Source organism: Zootermopsis nevadensis, unplaced genomic scaffold, assembly GCF_977971745.1.
Source record: "Zootermopsis nevadensis isolate Lab colony 2312 unplaced genomic scaffold, Znev_1.0 Znev_ptg000013l, whole genome shotgun sequence".
NCBI lineage: Eukaryota > Metazoa > Arthropoda > Insecta > Blattodea > Termopsidae > Zootermopsis > Zootermopsis nevadensis.
The window spans coordinates 12,693,074-12,717,683 of record NW_028259145.1 but is presented as its reverse complement, the minus strand read 5'-3'; the positions used below and the strand labels follow the sequence as shown (position 1 = coordinate 12,717,683).

General features: G+C 35.8%; 1 protein-coding gene across 1 annotated transcript in view; it reads right to left on the bottom strand.

Annotated features, from left to right (window-relative positions):
- The window catches only part of hth (Meis homeobox homothorax), a 650,834-nt gene extending 627,278 nt beyond the window's left edge, over window positions 1–23,556 (bottom strand). The window contains exon 1 of the mRNA XM_022058903.2: window positions 23,542–23,556. The gene's annotated coding sequence lies outside the window, so the exon portion shown is untranslated. The remainder of the gene's footprint in view (window positions 1–23,541) is intronic.
- Window positions 23,557–24,610: the final 1,054 nt, after the last annotated feature.

Here is a 24,610-nt window from a genome sequence, read left to right as displayed (position 1 = left end):
ATATTGGTTCATATTTTAGCACTTCACTATTTCAGTGTAGTTGGAGTAGGTACTGTACGTTCATATAATTATGTATGCACTGTAGGACCATAATAATGTAAGAGGCAATGCTCATGATCCGAACGCATTGCTTGGCCATTGATATGAAAATGAGAAACCTTCTACCGAGACAGTCTTCACATCCCTAAAACCACCGCATTCATACAACATTATAGCCACTCACCTGCTGTGTCTTGGAAACGTTTTGTCTCACCGACAAGCAAGCAGAAGGCATTCGAATTTCGAACAGCAGGGGTTCATCATATGTACACGTACCAAGTTGTGGTATCGAATAGAAAACTATGTCCACAACCGTTCCGACTGCATGTGCAAGCATTCAGTTTACGAATCAAATCTGTCATTCTAACGAACAATATACAAACACTTATTACCAATTTGTATAAACTTAATGTTTAACTTAATTTTATCTAACTAAAAGGCAGACAGTACAATTGAACTAAATAATTTACATCGTAACTACATAATTGTGATTAAAAAAACACACATTTTGTAACACTCTGTGCAAAACAGTTCCGAATCCCTGGTTCAAATACTTTCCAATGTATTCAAGTAGATTCTAAAGCGAAGATCCGAAACATGGGCTGGTCATATAACAAAGGTATATTTTTAATGCTAACACACAAGTGAACCGACCGTATATTTAAATAATAAAACTGTATAATGATATAAAAACAGTCGTGTCGTTCTATATAATGTGACTTATATGAATGTTAACATGTTTCATACTGCCGACAAAATGGTTATATCCCTTAGCAGCATTTTGCCTTACAATAGTGTAATTTACCAACTGAAAAGTGAAGTTATGGCTTGTTCGAAAAGAGAACCAAATCCAATCACATTTCATTTTTTATGATCTCAGGTGAAGTAAGAATTGTGAATGCGTTAAGCGTTAATAATAATACTGTAGCGTTACTAATTGACCTTTAGTTATCACTACGATGACCTCTGCATTGTGAATTATTTTAATTATTATATTCAAATGAGGTTATAAATACCATACTTTCCAGAGCATGAGAAAATGCTGCTTCCCTAATTTAATACCTCGTAAGAAATTGTATTCTAATAGCAAAGAATAAAAACACAGTACACCACGACAATTTTTTCCAACATTATTAGTAGAAAATTTGGATGTCTCAGCCAGTAGACCCATGCTCTCACCTATAGCGTGCGAAAGTGCATGTATTCGAACTGTATACAACCTATAAGCTATTTCAAAAGTTTAGTAATTAAACAGTGACAGGAAAAATGTTTTAATAATTAAAATATAAACGTATTTCCTATGAATTTAAGTTTGTATTAGGTACAGCCAGTTATATTCGGGTCGTCTTACGATTGAACAAAGATAGCAGAATAAACACAGAAATAAAGAAACTGATAGATAATTAAAAATATCATAGAACTATATTTTGGTAGAAACAACAATCAAAGTTTAGATTCCTTTCTTTCAACCTAATTCTAACTCAGTTATTAATTCTTAGGCCTATATTCTGCTGGAACCAAATCTTAAGAACAAATAAACCTACAATTAAAAAAATATTTGGCACACAAATGTGTATTCTCCACGTATTTTAAGTAAATTGTTTTATTTACAAAAAAACTAACAATACCTTCCATTGGCAACTTTAGAGTCATAAAAAGTTCGCGTAGTTGTAACGAACTCTTGGCATTTTAAATGTTAACGGTTTAGAAAATCATCCAGGCTACAGTTTCTAAGTAGCACAAAAAGAAATTTATATACAGAAATGTTTGTATAAAATCGAAGTAAAAGCAACTTTAAATACAGCACTGCACACATCTCAGTCATCTTAGAATGTTATTGAAAGTTAAAGGTGGCTAGCTGAACGTCTGGCTGCTGTTTTTTTCTGGAGCTGGGTATACTAACCGTTCCATCCCGCAGAACAAGTGAGCTATGAATTTCACATTGGGCACGGCCTACAAGGCAACTGTAACGCCATCTTTCTTGTAACTAGAACCACGCTCTTGACAGGTCCTCCTCACGCTCTGTGAAAGGACTCCAACACCCACACGCATCACGCCAGTCACACCTAAATCGACAGGACAACAATGTCGTATCTCTCTAAAGAAAAACAGGTGAACAGGATACGATATTATTTGATAAGCTAGAAGGTAAGTTAGGATAAACAGCGTCAAAAGTAGCGTGAAGTGACGGAACCATTACCTAAGGTTTTGTTACCGTGCAGCGCGTATTGTTCGTCATATTTCTTTACTCAAAGAGGAACACACGTGAGACTGCGTTATTTGACGTGAAAATAATTGCAGTTGTGTTATTAGCGTCTACAGGATACAGTGTCGTGAGAAAGTGAAATTTATACTCGTTTTATTTTCTATTTGGTAACCATGTTTCAAAAAGGGACTTCATGCAACACAGAGAGCAGAAATAAGAATAGTGACATCTGTCTGACTCCTAAAATGACGTGTCCAGTTGGAGAAATGGAGAAAGTACGTTCAGCGACGTTCTGATGTGTAACGTTTATAAATCCAGTACGTAATTATGTTTAAATGCATATCTATTGTAGCAAACGTTCGTTGAAATTTACAGTAATAAGTAGAAACTTAATTCCATGGAGCAATGTATTTCTTGAAAAGCTGATAGTTTCTCAAATGGTCAAGAAATTTCTTACATTTCATGGAGCCAAAGGTTCATAATCGTGCTCACAAAAGCCAATGACTGGACCCTACCCTGTTAGTTGAATTCAGTCGAGTACCTCACACACTACTTATTGGAAACCCATTTCATATTGTTTTCCTCCAAACTTTGGACAGGTACCCTAAGTGATCTCCTACCTTAATGTATAACGAATTAAGTTTTGTTATATGGTCATATGCATGCTACATATTACTCCCATCCCATCTTTCTTTGTTTTATCGCAGTAGTAAAAACGGGGAATGGTGAAAAGCATGAACTCTATTTTTTATTAGTGCCATCTACACAACAATTTGTTTTTTTCGGTATTAGTTATCGATGTTCATGACGACTAGAGTCCACCGTCATGTTACAACCTCTGTCTTAGGTCGAAATATTGTCCTCAGCGCTCTGTCACCAAATATCCTTTCTGGTCTTAAGGAGTTGACCACTTAACACTGGGCGTATTACCGCTGTATATTTTACAGTAAACTATCAAGCAGCTGTAGAAGCTGATCTTGACTCTTCATATTCCTTACCCACATGATTATTGTAACAATAGTTGTCAAATTCGTAAGTTTAAAACTGTTTATAATACACTGGAACATTATGGAATATGCCCTGTACTGAAATCATCTTCCTGATGGAGACCGAAGTTAGCATAAAGTGAAAAATCATTATCTGATAGCCACAATATTGATGATTCTGTAGAAATGAAAGGCGTCTAAATCGTTGCTAATAAGACTAATTAGATATACGAGTAATAATAATCATAGGTGACTTTTATCGGTCAATATTTCGTGTCGCAGTCTATAAAAGTTGAAGTGGGCGGACACTTTAAAAACTACAAGTTATAAAAAGAAGAAGAAGAATATGTACAGTCAACAACAGAAATCGGCCATAAATCTGGCCATCAGAATAGATGGGACTAGAACGAAGGGTGTGGGAGATACTGCTTCTTTAAGCTGGGGCGATTCGTCTTGGGTGGGTTGCTGCTGATGGAACAATAAAGCTGTACGCATCACAGAGCCGGGCAACACCACCATCACACCTGAACATTGCCATGTACCATGGACACAACTCACACGACAGGGCTGTCCACTTGTAAGACACGTTTCACTGTAATGAGCAACTTTAAATTTCCGTTTAAAGTTTAGTTACTGTAAAAGTAATTGCAATTTGTATTGCCCTGCATATTTCAGACAACAGAGTAACATACACATTTTATTTAACGATGGATACGACAGGGAAAATGTATCTGTGTTCCCATACCTAAGAGTTTAAATATGCTTATTGTCATCATCATAAACATGAGAGAAATAATCACCATTTACATTAATTCCTCAAAAATCAAAATTCTACTTTATAATCTTTTAACATAACAGTATTCAGGATAATATAATTGATGAATGCTAATATAACCGAGTTAGATTTAATCCGTTCTTAATAACACAGTGCCAAAATTCATAATTTTATTCACATCCAGTGTCTGTTAAAATAAGAGAAACCAAACCTTGAAAAACGAAGTTTGTAAATGGATAGATTTAAGACGGAATTCGCTCTGTATTCCCAGCACTTACAGAGAGATTCTTCCAGCCCTTTATTATCAACCTGAACGTTGCATCGAAATTATTGGTAACTGGCCAGAGCTTGGTTCTATCCTGACGGAATGTTTACATTTTTCTAATGCAGTCATTAATTCCAGAGATGGCAGTACCAAGTGCCAGTAAAACACTTGGTAACGGGTTTAAAACGTCAAAGAAGTAAGAAAGAAGTTTGTTTATTTATAAATAAATTTTTAGGGTGCGCTTAATTTAAGGTTTATTGCAAAACAAATCAAATTTTGTAATTACCGGTGTCGTGCCTGAAAGCACTATTTTGTAACATTCCGGGAGAAAACTAAAAAAACGTTTCAGCTTTTTAATCTACCCGAAGGGAAGTGACTGCTTGGGAGACGTAGACATGGCTGCAAGGATATCACAAGTCAGATTTGAGTATGTGAATTCGGTTCGTCTGGCTTATAATCGGAGCAGTGGCAACAAATCTTTTGCTTTTACAAGAGATGGTGATATTTTCATACTATTTTCGATATTATTAGATCATATTACCTACTGACAGCATGGTTAAGTATACCAAAAATAAACAAAGAAAAAAGAGGTGGGGAATTTTGTGACTAGCTGAGCGAGGACTAGCTTCTCAAAAAGGACTCTAATCCATACTTGAAGCAATGTCCATTCGCTGGATTTGATCCCTGACCTTTGAAACTGGATACAGGGTATATAGAGGCATTGAATCACCCGTATCTCCGAAGAAATTTGTTATTGATTTTCTGCTTTCAATTTCTTGGCCAACCCTGTTTGGCACTTCCCAGGGGAACTTTTTATTATTTCTGGTTCCTTTTATTCGACATGGGAGTCTTTCTTACTTCTTAGTGCACCGTGAAGTTGAGCAACATGGCTGCAACTTCTTTTCTGCGAGATCCAGTAAATCACCCGCGACTCCATAAATCTGTCCACCAGCTGACGTCACAAACACCCACGGAACCTTAAAAGAGCCCCCCCCCCCCCACACCATCTAAATCCAACCCTTCGCCCCTTTACACCTGCACCTCTTTCAGAGGAAACAACTTTATTTTTTATGAACTGAGTTCAAAAGCATGAAAGGGTGAGTGATAGTTATAAATCAAATTTGAGACGTGTGTTCATTTCTGTAAGGATCTTAAGGTCGACCATAACAATATTATATAAGTATGTTAAATGTCACATGGTATTTTTGGATTAAGTGTTGGCTTTTCATCTTCGTTAGACATGTAGAAATGCAGGTGGGAACCATTCGGTCGGAACACACACACACACTCCCAGCCACAAGAAATACTCTGCGAACGAACAATAAGAATTCCAGCCGACACCAAAGCGCGGCACGTGGTTTTCGTAGAGACATCTATCGCCACTGGAGATGCATTGTACTTCAGCTGTTATTTATTACGTAAAATTCTGGAGATCGAATCCAGGGGGATGAAACAGGCGGTACACGTAGCACGCATGATAGTTTTTGAGAAATGCACACGGAATTTTGGAATACTAAACAATAGGGGAAGTAGAAAATTTGTATACTTTTGTTCACTAATCTAATATTGGTTATTTTCGGTAGTGTTTTTCGTTCGTTAACTGAATGATGCATGGCCGGAAGTTATTAAGAATGAGCAATCCCTATGCACGAATATTTGTCTAGGGAAAAAGTCGACGGACGTTAGGTTAGGTCTGCAGTCATGATTCGAAGCTTGCTGCTTGAAATTCGTTGCTAAATGAATCACAGAAATAGGTATTCCCTATTAAATGAGTATGTATATAGTATGTTTTAACAGTACCTGCAGATGTGAACAGGTCATCATCTCAAGCTACTGTGAAATCTTCTTGGCCTTTCCTTCGGATGATGTAAAACATTCTTGTAAATTACGGAACATTAAGGTCACAAACGTATCTTGAAATTGTTCTATTCTGGACTTCCTTAAGATTTACTGAAGAATTTCTTTGTAAAGGAACAATATTCGGCAATATTCTTCTTTAATATTAGCTGGTAAATCGCCACTTGGAGTGTTATAATGTTAGTAGAGTTGTTAATGTCTACTTTATTACAGTGAGACCTAAAACCTATTCAGTAGGTAAGTTATATAAATCTTTGTCTTGTTTTCATTTAAAGCACAGACTTTAGTGTTAAATTTATGAGGTATATATGTGTAATAGTACCGCTCTGTAAAGAAAAATAGCATCATTATGCAAACCTAATCTGTGAGTAAATTTACCAAAGGAAGGTAACACAGAATTTTGGTTTATAAGCCTTTAAAGAAGATAATCTGAGATACGGTATAATTCCTTTCTTATCCTAGTGTTTTACCGCTGTCTGTAATGTTCACAAAGGAACCAGTATTTAGAAACGCGTGATTCAAAACATGTATCTTATTTATGGATTAAATGAAATAATCTCAGAATCTGGAGTCATATTTTGTAGCGTTTCATTCTTCTTAATAAACTCTCTTATCAGTTAAAAGTAGTCAAGTTTGTATAATGTTTAGCTGAACTACTTCCTACTAGTTATTTGTACAAAGCGCATAAAATTAGAGCAAAATGGAAGAGAACGCATCAATCGATTCCTGTATTCCAGTGGTCGAAAAACCTACACAACTTCAATCGTCGAGTCACTATGATAGACTTATGATGTCACATATAATATTTTACAATAATATCTTCCGTAACCATTGCCTGTTGTTACTTTCGTAACAGATGTCTGATTTATTTTCTTGCCTTCCACTCTGTCACTTATCTGTTTATCTTCCTGGCGACGCGTCTGACGTGATGATATCGGCTTCATCCTCTACCTGCAAATCAATTTTCCTGTCTAAATCTATTGTCGTTTTTCCCACCCTGGCAATAACTTCACAGATGAACCACAATTCCTTCCTCTCCTGTGCTTCTTTCCACACGACATTACTTGTACAGACTCAAGCAAAGACCTCTGAAACGTTGGTAAACATCGACCAGACTACACAGCGCAAAAACCCAGAAGACAGAAATCTTCAAAATTATTCTACTTAGTAGGCCAATCGGAAAATACTATATGGTTCGTAGTTCGCAGTAGTATACCAGCAGTAGAAACAGTGGTAAATGCTATTTTACAAACAGCAACGTATTTAGTTTCTCGTTTCCTGTCAACATTATTACTTCTCTCTCTGTCTCTCTCTCTTATGACCCTTAATTATGTCAGAGGACATTGGTGAGCGTTAGAGCAGAGCTATATTACGAACTACAGACCCTCTGACCCTTGTCTTGAAACGTAAATTACGTACTCCGCACGTTCCCATGCGTAACTTTTGATTGGCATTCTCATTATGGCGATGATGACAAATCTTAGGTTTTAATACCACGTAAAGGTGTTAAGATGTAAATGTACATGATTTTTGTTGCTAGCAAAAATTTATTGTATTGTAGATCATTATTTGTAACGTGCAATGCCAAACACAAAAATATGTTACTGTTTCTGGGGAATCCTACTTCTGTTTTAAAATATACAATAAAATTCAGGTCAATACACAAAACTATATTTGGATGTTAAAATTTAAAATTTAAATGTTAAATTTAAAATTTTAAATTTGCGCCATTCATCACAATAAGGATGTTACATTTGAGCGCTTTCATTCATTTCACAACATGTTTCGATGTAATACATCATCTTCAGGTGTTGTTTTTTAAAACTATTTTATATTATAATGCATGCTTTTCAATATATTTATTTATTTATTTTTATTTATTTATTTATGCATTATAATATAAAATAGTTTTAAAAAACAACACCTGAAGATGATGTATTACATCGAAACATGTTGTGAAATGAATGAAAGCGCTCAAATGTAACATCCTTATTGTGATGAATGGCGCAAATTTAAAATTTTAAATTTAACATTTAAATTTTAAATTTTAACATCCAAATATAGTTTTGTGTATTGACCTGAATTTTATTGTATATTTTAATCAAAAACACAAACATGACGCATATAAACCTTATACTTCTGTTTTGTTGGTCTGTGAATTAGGAAAGTCAGCAACCACTGTTTTATAAAAGACGAAGACGATGAAGAACGGGTTGAAAAATAAGAACGCGGGAGAAAATCATAACACTTGAGAGGCAATGAATAAAGCACGGCTGAAAAGGGAATGAAGAATACGAAGAGATGAAAAGTTTGTGTGTGCAGGTGATCTGAAGTCACGGAAACAATATGAAGAACGTGAGGCAAACATCTTTGCTGTAACATTTATGCCATGTGAGGAGTTGTTTATTGGACAATTCATCATAGCTGCGGCTTTATGGTCCTCAGTCACACATAATCGCAAGCTTGTCACCTGTACTTGTTGCGGTCTCCCATTCACACACTGTGGTTGGTACACGTTCCATTTAAAAATAAAAAGAAACAGTCGTATAGAATGATCAGAAGCGGCAAGATCTCACCTTCCCACGGCATTCATATCTCGCTTGCCCCTTATTTCTTTCGCCTTTTTGAACAGACCTGTAGCCGACACTTCACTCTCAATTGTGCCGAGGGGGAGAACATAAACTACTGACGTGAGACACAACAGTACTCTTGGGTACATCGCGTCCTTCAAACCTTGGAGTCGCTAGACGAAATACAGCAAGCGAAACTCTATCTAAACTTTATGGAAGAACTCGAGTATACCCGGATGATAATGGAAGTTGTAACTACGGGGTCTTACAATAATAATTCAGAGGTATTTCCTATTACGATTTAATAATTACATTCAGATGTTGTACACAATGTTATACACAAGTTGTTTAACATTCTACAGAATATCAAGGTGCAGAATATTGTCAGGATAATCAGCGGGGATTTAATTGGAGGGACATTTATCACGCATAAGTAAAATGAGAATGTATATGACATTTTGGCTGGATAAATTAAATAATAGAGCTAACTAAGGGACCAAGATATAGATATGAAGACAATGTTTATAATAGGCCTTAAACATATAAGGTTGAAGGTGTGGCCTTGATTAAACTGTTTCAATTCCAATGGAGGGGTATTGTGAACACGATAATTACTTAAACGATTGGCCCTTATATTTAATTTTCTTGAAATACAGCTAACCTAGTGTTCATATGGACCAAAATGCAACCTACCAAGATTCATCGAAACCTTTTGAAAAGTTTCGGATATGAAACTTTCAGACGGAAGAACGTTTTTACGAACGAATTGGCGAACAAACATGATATCTACTAATACGCTCATTTCATGTCTTAGAGAAAAGCAAAAATGATAGTTTTAAAACAATTAGATTTAGGTGCATCGTTACCACATCTCGTATACTGCAAATAAAATGTGGGTAAAAGTGTACATAAAACAAAGTGTGGTCGTATATTTTGTGACATCATGTAGTCTTCCGGGTCGTTACCAACGTTTCAACGGAACACGTCATTATCCCTATTATGGAGGCAATAAGGACCTACTGAAACGTCGGTAAACTGTCACCAGACGACATGGCGCTACAACACAGAAGACCACCATTACCTTCAAGTAGGCCTACTAGCTTCTAAATAAGGACTCGGCTCTATGGACTTATTTATTCTGTTACTTAGCGACACTTTTAATTGCATGAATTATAGAGACTCTAATGATATTAATAAATAATAAATTTGAAGGCAAATGGCAGAAATAAATTGTGGACTAAATGAAGGTCCATTAACAGCATTAGACTGGAGGGACTGAGGAAGACACATACACCTCAGTTAGGATAGCCGATATAAAAGCCAAGATATGAATCCGGGATCTCCCGAATACAAAGGAGGAGTGCCAGTCGCTAGACAGAGACATTCGGTCAGTTCCATGGAGGTTCTCTGGCAAATATTTAATAATATACTATAATTCCGTCTGCTATAAGCATAGACTCTAATATTAGATTTCAGAATCTTTATAAACGACGTCCTAGTATTTGATAATGGTGAACGATGTGTTGTTTATATAGAGAATTTTAAAAACATGACAGTTTTTAAGGTTTGTGATATACCCAGAATATTTGACGTTACGAATATATTGTAGGAATGAAAGTGTGAACTACTGAAATGTTCAGAGTGAAGTTTTAGAAGCGACTAAGCATAATGAATTCTTCTCGGGATACCATCCGTGTAAGGTGGTATAATGGAGAATACATCTGAGGACGAGGACGGAGATGGTTCTCGAAACTTTGGTGTTTTCTCCATTCAACCACCTTACACGGCTGGTAGCCTGAGAAGAATTCATTCTACTGAAATGTCATTTAAGAGAGACAAACATAATAACACAATACTGAGAAGCTTAATACTTTCACACACACGTAAGTCATCTGATTTTTGACAGCTTTTAACCTCTCAGATTAAAAGTAAATTGCTCTCTGAACCACTTACGTAACCATCAGTCTTTATGAGATGATTTTTGTTACACTTTGAAGTAAGTCCATCAACGGTGGAAATGTACTAAATTAATTCAGGTATTCATTCTACCATAAATATCATTTACATAGGTACTATGCTGATGCTACCTGTGTTAATAATTTTCATGATTGTAAAGCATATAATAATATCGATAAATTTCAGGAACCCCCGGTTTTATAATATAGAAACATATCAAAAAATGTCCACGTTCCGATGACATAATTAAAAAAACACAACGTATCCAATTAAAAGTTACTCAGTTACTTATCAAGATGAAACATAACCACATTTCAGCTTTGTACTGCCAAATATTTGTAAAATTTGTCAACAAAAATCCGCATTATAAATTTTTTATTGTGTTATTAATAATTTACTACCTTTCAAGTTTATAGTCGCATATATATTTCGGCAAATAATTTAGTAGGCCGTGGATAGTAGACAATGATCATCTTCACAGCCTTCCTGACTCATTATTCATGAACGCCCTACATTTCACTCAACGTTACGAGGCCTTTGCCGTCGAGACACGTTCTTTAATTAATCTCTGACATACGTTGCAAGTCGTTTTGAAGGAGCGCTCGTGACTTCTTCTGTGATACAGGTCCAGGCTACCGGCTTCTTTCACAACCATTATGTGTTCATCAAAGTTGAATACATCTGACCAGTCATCACATGATCATCAACTTATTTCTTTACTTACTGTAAATGAAATTGGCCGGACTGTCTTTTTATAATTTACAGTTCATTTTTACTTTATATAACGGCAATTTAGCAACTCATAGACTGCATAAGCCTATGATATAAATTTAATCACTGAATTAATTGTCGTTGTATATGGTATTACTGTTAATATTTTAGGATCATATTAATATAATTAGAAATAGCGTGTTACCGAACAGGTATGTTCTTTATTTTATTTTATAAATGTTCTTATAAATGCAAGCCATTGATAGTTTTAATATATACCGTGTGAAGATGACACTATAATGCCGAAACATGTAGCATAATCACATCTTAATATATAAATATAACTGGAATTTTAAAATTGTACAAGATTTTTAAAAATATTAATAGCAGACTTTTACAGCGTCTGATATGAGAGAATTGTGATAAATTCTAAGTACGTGAAAGGAAACTGCCGTTTCATTTCCCCTTTGTAAGGCACCATTCCATAATCTAAATGGAGATATCACGGATAAGCATAAAATCGTCAGTCGTAAGACCGAGAATGAAATTCGAATCCCTCCACCAAATAAGAAGCAAATATGAAAAGCCAGAAATTTTGACTTTCGGCGTTTACAGTTTTTCTCTGGAGTCAACATTTTGTATGGAGTTCAGTCGTAACTTAACATATATTTGCATATTTAAAAATACTTTCATATATTACTAAAATTAATATGAATTGTTGAATTTTTTAGTTTATGACCAATAATTTTCAGTTAGTGTAAATTTATAATGAAGCAGCTTTCAATAAAGATAAATACTATTCGAAGAATAATACACTAATTTCCCACTGTCTCTATGTAGAAATCGAAATTTGTAAAACACAGTGTACGTCAAAACTCCTTCCCGAAATTTTATTTGTTTCTAGTCAACTGTTGTTAAATTCATTTTTGTTTGTATATGGATACTTGCTTCAGTCCGTGCAAGCGAAACACTCTAATATTAAATCATTATTTAGTAACGTGCAGAAATCTTATTGGTTCCAGACTTTTCGGATATTCTGTATTTGACTGGATGCTTATATTTCAATACAGCTTAACAAGTTAATTTTAAATTTAATTTATTCTGATTGTAGCACACTTAATTTACTTTTAGAGTTACTTGCTCGTCTTGAAAATATTTAAATACTTTATTTTATCAGCACTCCAGAAGTATGGCGCTATGAACGAACAAGCAACATAGATTATGGCTCAGTTTCCTTTACGTTGAGTAGCGCATGTCCGGAACCGAATGCAGCCACTTTAAAGAAGAATGATACATTGTGAGGACTAGAACCGGAAGGAAGACCATTGTCTTGTTGCAGCGGAAGACGGAAAAAAAGAGGACCCTACTTCACGCTGTGATAATAAAGGCGAAGCAGAAGCTCAGTGTGGTCACCGAACTTTGTAGACTATTCTGAATAGATCAACAGGAAGCACAGAATTGCGAACACAATTATTAGGAAATGCTGGCTAAGCAAAATTAAGCAAGTCAACGTTTTAAGTACTTCCCAAGGCACACGCTAAATAAGCAGCTTACACAGAACAGTGTGCAAGAAAGACGCCTACATTCTTACTAATTTTGTTACCTTTCAGAAGAGTTCCACGCTTGGCTCATCGTATGGGATGTTGAAATAGCCTTATATATGTCCAGGTTTGAGGCTAGTTCAAACAGGGGGCCAACAGACAGGCTTTGTGTTCTCTTTTAACATCTTTTTGCCTTTAGAAGGAATTAGAATTCAACTTTCGAAACGTTGTGGTTTTATTATATTACAATTTAGACGGTCACATTAAAAAAAATTACATATTGTAATACAACATTACGAGATACCTTGAGACTTCTATGGCCTTATTATGAAGTGAACGGCCTCTGCAATTTGATGGTACTGAAAAATTTCCCTTAACAATTTCTAATAAATCATCGCATTAAATTTCGAACTTGCAACGATAATTAAATCTAAGAGACAAGCCTAAACGACTTATTGACAGACACAAGAGATCATAATTGTTATATTAATGAGAAACTTTAAATGTAGTTCATTTGACGGTTTATTTTATGTCGGTATTTCTGGCATAATAGCAGGTGGGAATCGAACTGTTATACCTAGAAGCTAGAGCATCAAATTATACATCAGTGAGAATATACAGAGCATAACTTCTTATCGCAATAGACTTCCAAGACACTGAGCTGTGAAGTGTAGTCGACATTCCAAGTGTAATGTAAAGGCCTACAACAAATGACGTTTTAACACGTCTGAAACTGCAGCTGCGTTACTTCCGCCTCAAATAGGAGTCCTCTTACGCTTTTACAGAGCAACGGTTATCTCATTATGTATATTATAAATGTATTGCTAATTATAATGCCTTTATACAAGAGCGGTACAATTTTGTTACTTGCTACTTTGTAAGTGCACTGTTATGAGAGTAGTTTTTAAGTGCAGGATGAAGATCTGATATTAATAAAACGAGGATGTGCTGAGCGTTATATATAATTAAGATATATTGTGTATTATAATTATAGTCAGTTCACAAGTGTTATAAATGTAGCTTCTCGCCGCACACATAAGTTGTAATATTTTGTAAAAAAGACTGAATGAATCGTAAAAAAGTCGCACTTTACAATATTCTGTCTGGTCTACTATAAAAATGTCCATCGTCGTACTCCTCGTTGTTAGTATTATTCGTAGAAGCTAGACTTCGTTTCAATCGACCGTTTACCAAAACATAATTAACCTAATTAACCCAATGGAATAAACACATTCGTAAGAAGCTGTTAGTAACTAAGGTGGCCAAGAAATTCCCCGTCTGTTACGGACAGCGAAATCAGTTCACAGAGACCCGTCTAAGCCATTCAAATTCTGATCGCAGTATCATACTTAATTTAAGATAGATCATAACATAGCCTAATTATCCTGTAACTAAAGAAATCTCCTGCCGTTCGAAATTATGTTTCAAAGACATGTTAACTATATTTTCATTTTGAATTTTCCAACGTCCTGAACATGAAGGCCTACACGGTTTCTCTACGGTCACCTCTAGTTCAGTCTCCTTATTAACGTCACAAAATGTATTTGTATTTTGCCTCCAAAAATAACGCCAGAATTTACCTGAAGCTATAATAAAGAGCAAAATAACCACGAAAACAAAATACAAAGTGTCAAAAACTGCGTTTCTAGGCAACATTCAGGCATTTAAGTCATATGACTACAGCGTATATTGTACCTATGACTTGCGTCTTTTCTAAACCAATCACTACGAACACTTTATTACTTTAGACAATTCAGTATGAAACATTTTAGACAGAGGTTCGTACTTACAACTAAAATTAAACAAAATATGTTATAGCCTTTAGCCTACCAAACGCACAGCACTTTATTTTTGTAATAACGGATTATAGAAAGTTTTCCAGTAATTTTAATTACATATCCATACAAACCTATCAAATGGCTTATGTGATTGTCTTCACTCAGGTATTTAGTATAATGAAAGTATAAAAAATAGCTCTTTTGGTTAATATTTTTGGATATGTGTGAGAGTGGCACAAACGTGCTGAAAGGGTTGTTCATTTATATGAGAAAGATGGCTATAATATGCATCAGTACCATTCTACAGCTATTTTTTGACTGTTCCAAACAGGTAGCGAGTTTTACGACAAAGAAGCAGGTTTTTATTACGGCAGCTGATTAAATTTAACAATTAAAAGTATGTGTTTGGATACTAAGGTAATTCCTCGTCACCATTGCATGGCGCGTCCTCACAGAGAGATGTGACAAACACATACAGAATTTTAATTAATAGTGGATAACAAAATTACATTTTGAGTTGTAACTTTCGAAGGCGTTTATTTGATCACAATTTAAGCGTCTGAAAGAGAAGCAATGTCATCATCGCAGATTTTTTACTAATATAAACATGACGGCACTGTACAATGTTGATACTTGATGCCCGCATAAAATGCCTTTGTGATTAGAAAACCGCACAGAAAAAAATATAATGATATTATTAATCTCGCTCTGCATAGGGTCCAGTGGAACACTCTTGTTAACACGGTAATGAACTTCTGGGTTAAAAAAGGTATAGAATAGTTATTGACCAGCTGAGTGACAATTTATTAAGGCGGACGGACTGTTCCATAGAGCAAGAACTTAAGATTTAGGGCTACACGAACACTGAACGAAGAACCCATTTTGTTTCTTTTCCAAATAAAGCAGCAAATATAACATTCTCAGCTAAAATTATTCTTTGTCAGGACTTTTTCCATCGTCTTTTCTTTAAAATCACGACGTTTTGGAGGCTGGATCTGTCTCCGTCTTCAGGTGAGAGGTACCTACTCTGTTGGGTCCCTTAGATGGAGCTAGTCTCTGTCACTGTCACTGTCCTGACAAAGAATAATTTTAGATGTAAACTACCGTCGTCAAAACTCTTTAGAATTGAATAACATTCTCAGGGTCTAAAGGCGGCAAGAGTTCTGATAATGGAGGCAGAAAGAATTTATTAATATCGATAACTTCTACCAGGCTATACGGCGCAAAATCCCTATTTCAACATTATCTTAGGTAATACGGAAGTTGTTTTTACCGGAACTCGGCTTATACGAGCCTTTTCCAGTCTTAATACCTGTTGTCTGTGTCATTATTCGCCGCTTGTTCGCTAATGCTGATTTGTTTAATGAAAACCTCCTCTCATATTAAATTCATAAATCCATACAGGCGCTCCTCCAAACACCACCCTGTTTCGAATAGATGAGGAAGGTAAGACAGTTAGCAATGGACCATCGGTTTCCATTAAACGCAAGGAATTTCTTAACGGGTTGAGTTGATATTAGCTTCTAAAGGACTCTTCTCCATGTAGTTAAACATGATAGGCTAAAGCGTTTTCATTTTCCTGTTGATTAAACTCTTGTTTTATTTACTTTAAGAATCTGTACTTGTACGATGTTTCTTCTGTGTGATATTCTGCAGTACAAGACGGTGCCTTGATTTAGTAGCCGCAATTACAGACTCTTGTTCGCAATATGCTGCATTCCATTATCGCCTCACAGTACACTACACGTGTGAGCTTGCGCGTCGCATTCCAAGAAGTTACGTCCGTTAAAGATATTATTATGGGGTGAAATGTTTCAACTGGAAGAAAGGGGGTGGCTTTCTGGAGTGTGTAAGAAGCTTTGGTGATATTACACAGGAAGTACAGGTTTGTTTTACCTCATTTTCTTGTATCAAAACATGAAGAATATTTGTTAGTGCAGGCGCGACAACTTCGTTTTTAATCTAAGGTCCATGGGATATTTTGTGTGTGCAAGATGCAACATGCAAATATATATTAGTTCGTGGTAAGATTAAAAGAAAGGTTAACGAGTTGAGGAAGTGCGTACAAACAGCGAAGTTTACCGACGTTTCAGAAGTCATTACTGTCTCCATCATCAGGGAGACCGACCTCTGAAACGTCGTTAAACTTCTACCAGACTACACGGCGCAACAACCTAGAAGACAGCCATATTCAGACTCAACGCCGTGAAAACCTCAGATAATACAAACTGATTGTATTTGAAAATTCAGAGGAGAATATTCTTAATAACAGAGAAAGTAACACGAAGTTAGAGAAAAGTGAGGATTTTCTTAATTTATTTTTTCACAAAATATTATTATGGAGGACGAATCGAGGATGTGACATGTAGCACATGTAGGAGAGAATAAATTAAATCATTTTACCCCAGAAACTCAAATGGAAAATACCAGAATCTTCTAGTGAAGTTCGATTCCTCAAGATCACCCTGTTGCCAGGTCGCTATTCACGCCTTCAGAGCAATAGCTGTATAGACGCGAACTTCGTGTATTTGAGAGAAAGTGTGTTCATTCTCGAACATTACTTCGATCGTGAATCATTTATAAACGCGTAACCTGACAAATAAGCGCTGAATAAGACAACAATGCACCGAGTGGTAACAACATTTCGGAACACAGAAAATGTTTCTTTGTGACGTACTCATCGAGTGACAAACAGCTGAAATTACGGCCGTGCAGATTTAAAGAAATGCTTCAGCAACAACAGCAGAATACGGTTACAAAAATTCATTATTAAAATTGGTTTCGCTGTTTTGTACATGAAGGTGTTCATGTGTAGTTACACAGGGCATTTCGTGCATGAACTGCAGCCTAATAAAAGATTAACTAATAGGCTTAAAGATGTTCTCACAGACAGGAACAAAGCCATAAATACATACAAAAATACTTTTCTCTTTATAAGTTTATCCTGTCTATAGCCAGATCTGTAAAGGATTCTTTATCGCTACATATTCTGTACGTCTCGACTTGTTCGTACATGCAAATTCATATTTCTTCTAGAAGAATTCACTAGAAGAAGGGATGGGTTTACCTTGATTCTAAATCGGGCTTATAGCAATCAATCAGCGCTCTACTGCGTCTAATAAGCTGCGAGATAATGACACTCTCACGTACATAATTGCCCGTTAGTACTCATGTTTGCTGTTTCTCAACCTGTGCCATGCTAACTGCCTATCCTACCCGGGGCAATCTCTCTCCCAGTGTTGACTGTTATTGCGTTAGAATACAGAAAGCAAACAACTAATGACAGACTTGTATCTAATGACATCTGTATTATGCCATTCTTTTAAGATATAAACTGCGACGTATATGGAAGAAAATGTTCATCACACGCATTGCAGTGTGGAGTAGTAGAAAGATCCAGAAAAAACATGGCAGAGAGAAGTACAGAAATTGCAGAAGATACAGTAACTAAATCTAAGCAAATAAAAAAAAGATTTACAGTAGATGTGGGAATGTTGACACTTTATAGGGTAGTGGTAACTATTTGTATCGCCTGCTCTTACAATAAAAATCCTGCATGTCGCTCACAGTGTCCATGGGTTTCATTAGATTCTCACGAAAAGGGAACGCTGGAGGGGACTTAGACAGATAGTCCTTTTAAATAATTATTAAAGCGTAAAAGATAGAAAATAGAAATTGCAATTTTGAGCTAACACTAGGTTAACTGTTAAGCCTCTGATCAAATTTTGATAATCAGAACACTCAGAGTCGATTAATCTTCACTCTACAAAATCAGCCCACCAATAGTTCCTTCAAGATGAATTAAATGTTGTTTTACACATAGCCACAATAAGTATTTTGATTATAATATTTATGATAGGCATATTTCTTTGCAAGGCAACTAAATTATAGATGTATATATTTTAAAATATAATTAATTAAGCGAACATTTATAACAGGATCTTCGCCATTTATGCGTGCCATCTATTGTTGTTAAGCAAATTTAAACCAAGGAGGTTACGACGAACTCGTCAAGTGGCAGGGACACGGGGAGAATGAATGCGTACAAAATTTTGATGTGAATACCACTTGGGAAACGTCCACTTGAAGAAAGAGTTGAGGAACACAGCTTCCCGACACCTTGAGGTAAGAGGGATCCCAAGATATGTGCTCTTATGAAATACTGAAGTGATAAACTGTGTCGACGAAGAAGTAAGCCTCATATTTTATTACTTCTTGTCACGTGTTTCGTCATAGTAACAAAACGAAACGAAAGCTAGCAAGGATACACAGATTTTGTTATGTTCTGTATGTACAGCCTATCCAATTTATTTTCGCAGTCAGATAGTCAAAGAGCATTTATATATGTAATGTGAAATTAACCCTGTAGCCACAGATTTCTAAAAGTCATCTCAATATGTGTGGCTACGACGGCGTTAGACAGAATCGGCGATTAAGCACAGGGAAATTCAAAGACCTTTCAAATATCAGCCTGGGATACCTGGTACGCAAACAAATTGTCATAGTCTGTCGCAGATGCAAATGCTTCCTGTAGAAATAACCCTGGGCATTGTAGGCATTATTTCTAGTTTTGAATACCCAAACCATTATTTGACAGACATTTTTAATGACAATTTAAAACTAAATGGAAAACATAAATATGCTTGCTCTGAGAATTAATACGTGGTCTCTATTACTTGGAAGATAACAGTAAATTTATAATAATTTAATTATAGTATCAAAACATACCTTTTGCAGTACGTTTCTTCGGCTATTAAAAGTATACACTTGATTGCCTATGGATGCACGTTGCAAATAACCCGTGCTTACACGATTTTATGTAGCAGACAAGACAGTTTGAGTTCCTTGATAAACGAATGTCTTACATATTACATTTATGATTTTATTCATATAAATTACCGTATTCAATATGTGAGCAACGGGATTATAACCTGCAGCAGAGGCCGTCTTCAGAAACTTGTAGTCGCAGACAATCTCCGACTTTTAAGGAGCCAAAAGTTTAATTATCTGTCAATAAAAGTCCGTCATTGAACGCTATTCGGAACGAGTTTATTCCAGTTTACATAATATTTCCTTATCATTCACTTTAATGTTACCTTCCAATCTACGGTCAAGTTTTCCTTCAATATTATGAGCAACATTTTGCTGAATTCTTCATCGCCTTCATATCAATCAACTGGCCTACACATTTGATGAAATAAAAATTGTTTTTTAAGAATTTTGAGGGAAATACAAAAGACACTTGTGAAGTATTATGTAGGCCCTTAATACCTTAATGGATCACACTTTTCCATTTTAAATAACCTATCCTTGTAAAGCGTCTCTTGGCACTGAGCATAAGATTTTAATGTTCTCAGATCAAGAAAGAGATATTAAAAAATCGAGTAATTTTTCATACTTAAAATAACATGTGAGATGTTGGAAAAAACATTGTTTAATTTTCATCACACATTTCTAATTTTTTCTGAAGAGATTGTGAAAAAAAACATTGGTTACAAAATTTATAGAACTTTCAGGATATAGTAAGCACAACTGTTGTGTTGGACTTCTTTTCGAAAGTTGGTTTTACTTTTGCAAGTAACCGATGGGAGGAACCATTACAATTTTGTGCCCCCTGATGGATACATTCCTTATGTTAGACTCGCAAACAAGCCTAGACTTAGACAATGGATAAAGCAAAATAGAATCGATACCTACACTGCATCACCTTATCGTCAAAACCTTTAAACATCACTACAGCTCGCATTATTGGTCAAGATTCTAACCCATGGTCTCCCAAATACGAATCGGAAATACCAACCACTTTCAGCAACGTATAATGGCAGGGTTATTTGACTAGAATACCGCGTTCGACTTTTGATTATTCAGAGAAGATACTCAAGTCACTTGCCTGGCTGAAAGTCAAGTATTTGCTAGGTCTGATGGAACTTGTTGCTGGAATTCAGACGCGGTGCTGAGATAGCAGAAAAATATAGCCACCTCCCCTCGTAATTCCAGCGGTAATTGTGGCTGTGAAGCTTCAGGCTTCTCCCTTTACTGCAGATTTTTATTATTTTGAGACACGAAACTACCACGCGCTTCTCTGCCCTTCTGTGCATCAGAATCCACTGTGACATGACGTTCTAGGATTTCATGTTCGTGTAATGATTTCCGCTTTTTAAGTGGAAATTTAATGTCGAAATACATCAGTAGTTACTGATAGAACACAGATAAAACGACTTTTCTCACTTTCGAGTAATGTGGATGTAGGTTGGCCTACTGTATCGCCGAGTAGAATTTCCTTTTCTAAATTTATATGTAGAAATGCATATTTAGTTTGTTTGGAAACGTATAGGACTATTGACTCATAGAATCACTTTCCGCATAAATCATCCTCACCTGCCTACATAAACAATTAGTGCTCGATTTTTACTATAATATTACTAACTCCTATCAGTTCAACAAAATACCCAGAAATGCTACTTCCCTGAATTTCTATAATTTTACTCAAGAGAAAAACAATTTTTTAAATAGACTATTTTTTCGACGAAGCTTAGACAGTTGTCGACCAACACTGATTTTAATAAACAATAGGCATTTCTTGTTTCTACATGCAAATGAAAACGTTTCACCTCTATTTTTATTTAAATCAGTTGTTATTTGTTTCGCTTCGGCATTTAAATACAACAGTGTCATCTATTTTAGTTTCACTACGTGTGTAAAGAATTTGCGTATCGTTAATGAACCGCTGAAGTGAGCATATAAAATGACGTATAGGCTACTTAAAACTCTTACCACAAAAAATGCATACATTTTAAAATGGTTAATGCTAATTAAGAAGGTAGCTTCCTGCACTATGTTATAATATATCTGTCATAATTATGTATCAAATTATAATGAATAACGAAAAACATATTGGTACAGAAACATTCAGAGTGGAAAGGGTCGAGGGTTATAAGAACACTGAAGCACACATATACGCGTTAGTCACATGATATTCACAGACAAGAGGAATGTACGTCTATATTTAGAGCAGCATGTGAATGAGACAGGGAAGTGAGAGTGAGTTGGGGGTGATGGGAAACGTCACCAAACATATGCACATGTTGAACGAAACGAGGACTTTAATCTCTGTCATATGTGGACACATACTGACATGTGTGGAATGCAGAAATATCTGCACGGAGAAGGTTTGTGCCTAGGTTACACAGGGACAAAGGGAAAAGTATGACAGATGAGAGATGTGGCGGCGGAACAGCAAGAGGAATATACTCTGGTCCATCAGCACGCTTCGTAGCTATGGGGCTGCTGGTCTGTCTGTCCGCAATCCAATTTGTACAGACAACAGAGTTTCATCGCCAACCATCCATCTATTACACCTTCCAAATATGATTCATCCTCCATATATACACCACGCAGACAAGAATGAGACTGTGATTGCCCCCACGTGCGGTGCGTGGCGTTGTAATCGTTAAAACACGTGAGCTCTAAGTGATATAATTACAAAACCAATCTGACTGCAATGGTAACATATGATGGAATATTAACGTGAGGTCAGATTATGTCTAGCGTTTCCAGTCACAGTTCAATTTTAATTGACTAGCGACAGATTGAAAATAATTCACGGAACTCAGAGGACGTCACGGATATTTCTCTGGGATTCTACACCAAAAGTTATAATGACAATATGATTTTGGCCGACACCCGTAATTACTTTATGAAACTTAAATTTTTCTTCCTTATAAATGGTTCGTCGCACAAAATAATAATCTGACATACACAGCCTATAAACTTAAATTTAATTAGGGTCCCACAACCTTCGTGGACATCGTCTATTGTCTCGTGCTACAAACGGAGCTGAATCTGTTTCGAGTCCTGGGGCGAAAATGCGGAGATTACGCGCTTAGAATATATCTTATGATAATGTTAACAATAACATACGACAGAATTTCCTTATTCTCATAAACAGCTTGTCAGTTATTTAGAAGTGAAATTTCAACTGAGCTCATTTATTTAGAACACACACGAAGGTAGGCTACTGTCAACTTCTAAATTCTATGAAATATGTTAAGAAGTGACACGAGAAGAAATATTTCATTCATATAATTGAATGAATTATATACTTTTAATACCTGGATTTTAACAAGCTTGCAAACGAGGTACTTTATTAATTTAAGAAAGCCGACAGAGAGATTCAGGACTGTGACGTTCTTAATGTGGAAAACAGTAACCCAAAGTACCTGTTCAATTCGCGGTAGACATTACTACTGCGATCAGGGACAGTGCAGTAATTACAAATCAGGAAATAAAATTATACAACTAGAAAACAAGCAAAATAAAGAAACAAAACAAGTCTTATTAAATTACTTAGACATGTTTACAACCTACAAGACCAACACTGACATCGTCACCGCCGTTAGAACCTCAGGCCTCGCAGACTTCTGTAATGCTTTACTTTAGAATATGCCATTAGGAAGGTCTACGATAATCGGGATATACATGCTATTAAAACAATGTAATTATTTACTTCATGGCATAAAAATAATCTTATGTCTCGAAATTACACTACTTAACCGAAATAAAAAGTGCATACCTATAATTCAATGCTAATTACGTTCTAATTAACCAAGAGTATAAGTTATTATCAACTAACATAAATAATGAGTGATATAAGAGGACTCATTTCATACTGGTATATACTTATTGATTATTATAGCCTTAACATTAGTCTATTCTTCTTACATGTTACAGAAATAATTCTTTTCATTAACGACAGTTTTAGGAACTTAAACGTCTTAACAAAGTAGTATACACAATAACCATCTCCAGAAAGACACACGCATATAAACAGTTGGGCTTAAACTGTGCTGCTACTTACCACAAATGAAGTCACAGCATTAAAGTTGTAGGCAGAAGAACAAAATCTGTAAAATGGAAGAATATATTAAAATATGATTTTTCAGCTCTTCAAACTTGACATTTAAATCGGTTCTAACTCTTATGAGTGTGGTTATCCCACGACCCAACTGACAGTGGATATAATATATCGCAAATCAAAAATCTTCGTTTCTCGCCGATTCTATTATTTAGGCTATCACCAGCGGGAGTCATTCTTATGAATTTAGCTTTCTTCATATCAAGAACACCGAAGGAAATTTTTGTTTTACGGAATCGGTACGAAGGCATCATGGACGCTTATCATTTGGCAACTTGTGGGGGCCTGGGAGAAAGAACATACTCGCCAAACTATACAGAACTTGTAAGACTTGAGGTTCTCACAGCGGTGAGTATGAAGATATCCGTCTTCTGGGTTATTGCGCTGTGTAGTCTGGTCGATGTTAACCATCGTTTCAGAGGTCATACTGCCTCCGTCATAAGGGCGATGACACACGAATTAATGGCCGAAAGGTAACATAAAACCGTAGTCGGAAAAAGATAAATGTTTTAAGGGATCAGTACGAATATCACAGGGGACACGAAATACTACGTACAAAGAAAATAAAAACTAGAGATTATTCTTTCTTAATTATGTGCAGGCAATAACATTTAATAAATAAGCCCTTACAATGTAAATCAATCTTCATCCCGCTGTGGAAGTTGAAACGTCATATAAGATTCGGCCGAAAATAGGTGAATTACGTTATATTTAGCAGCGTACAATATTTTGTTTTATTTTGACACAGGCATTTTCTATTAGAATTCCGTGTTTCAAATATCTTTCACCTCCAGTATGAAGTAGGCGAGACTTAAAATTACACTCTGCCTGTAGATATACCTTGAGGGGCTGCTCCCGGAAACTGTAATCATGAATGGAGCCTTATCAGTACGTATAAGCATGCGGGACAGACGATATTATGCGTTTCCTTTCCAACACCCCGCACAATTCCTGTAACGCTGAGTTATCTTCATACGAACATAAAATATTAGATCAAAACAGACTACAGTAA